At 33.0% G+C, this 1,713-nt stretch overlaps 1 non-coding gene across 1 annotated transcript; it reads left to right on the top strand.

Annotated features, from left to right (window-relative positions):
• The first annotated feature begins 693 nt into the window (after positions 1 to 693).
• Positions 694 to 766, top strand: TRNAA-AGC (transfer RNA alanine (anticodon AGC)). Its single transcript has one exon. It is a non-coding gene; the product is annotated as a tRNA-Ala (tRNA).
• The last annotated feature ends 947 nt before the right edge of the window (positions 767 to 1,713 follow it).

The raw sequence follows: 1,713 nt of genomic DNA, 5'->3' as shown, positions 1-1,713 counted from the left end.
AGTAAACTGATGTATATTTACTATACAATTGAGATGATGTGGCATTGAAAATCAATCATTATTTTTTCTTTTATAAAGCTCCTACTGGTCTAAAGGCTGAGTTTTTATTGTCACGTCATCATAGTTGTATAGTAGTTGTAGTAAAAATATGTGGATCAAGAATTCCGTCTTTTCCCCTTTATCTTTTTATAATTTTTGTTAAGAAAAATTAAAAAGTGGGAAAGCCCATGATTAACCCAAGTATGCTTTCTTTACGAGAATATGGGCCATGTTTTGGGAATGCAAAATTCTGGAAATAAATGTGTTCTTTACTGTGAAATGTATAGGTGTATCGATTCTTATTTCTCATTTATTTTTCTTATTTTATAAATATGTCAAATGGGTTATCAATGGGATAATTCCGGATTGGCAGGTTGATCCGATAGTAATTTGAACCCAATTATACTAAACTCTAACTTTGCTACTTTAATGTTGAGTTCATGTTAAATTTACGGATCGTTTAAAAAATGGAGAGTTTCAATTTAAATTTAAATTTAAATTATTTTAAGCAGTGAAAGAGTTTTAAGTTGGTTCGTTGGAAGTTTGCAAACAATAACTACCACCAGAAACAGAAACAAATGCCCATAGAAACCACGAAAAAAGAAGGCTGATTCTGTAGAGTCAATATTAAATAAGAAACGTCTAAAGCCATCTGGGGATGTAGCTCAGATGGTAGAGCGCTCGCTTAGCATGCGAGAGGTACGGGGATCGATACCCCGCATCTCCATCTTTTGTAGTTATTTTCAAACTTTATTGAATAGACATAATTAATCAAGTCCTTTTCGTTTGCAGACGCACAGAACTCTACGTTTCAACTTTCAATGCCCTGTCGTTTCGGTGAACTACATTTATGTGCCCTTGGCCCCTTGGCATTGGATGCCATCTGCATTATCACTTTATGGTCGGCAATAGTTTCATATATATATATATATATATATATATATATTAGAAAGGAGATAAGGGTGTAATATATAGCATCATTACCCTTTATAATTATATTATCTTTTGTTTTTGTTTTTTTTTGTTTTTCCTAAAAATAAAATACTTAAAAAAACTACCTATGAGTTTTTTTAAGTATAAAGGGTAATGATGCTATATATTACAAAATACTTAAAAAAAAAAAAAAAAAAAAAAAGCAAAAACAGTTTTTTTTTTTTTTTCCACATTAAGAAATACTCGGAACTGTTTGTAAAATTAGATGGGCTGGCCCATGTAGGCCTGCTCAATATGGTGGTACAGGTCCAAGGAAAGAGGAGGCCCATCAGCCCATGGCAGGCACAAAAATCCGATTTTTCATCCCCAAAGTTATGATTTTTTCCCATGCCCCGAAACACAAGTCTCCCTCAGGCCTCAAGGATCAACCCTCAAAAATCCCTTCAACCACTAAAAAAATCTCACTTGTACGTCAAAAACTCCAACAAATATCCTACCCTTTTCCTTCCTCCAAAACAGCAAAATGCAGAAAATAATTAATTAGAATAATCAACTTGGAGAGTTACTCACAGTACTTCTCAAATTAGTTAATTTGTAATTAATTGTGAATAAAATAGCAGAATGCATATCAAAAACAATGATCCGAGCTATAATTAATACGACTACCTATGAGTTTTCACTCCACAACCCAAATCCTGGTGAAGACCTCTAACTTGCAACCTCACATTAGTACGTGTTAAA

This window comes from Corylus avellana, chromosome ca11, assembly GCF_901000735.1.
Source record: "Corylus avellana chromosome ca11, CavTom2PMs-1.0".
NCBI classification, from domain to species: Eukaryota; Viridiplantae; Streptophyta; class Magnoliopsida; order Fagales; family Betulaceae; genus Corylus; species Corylus avellana.
This window is presented reverse-complemented; position numbering and strand designations above follow the sequence as displayed.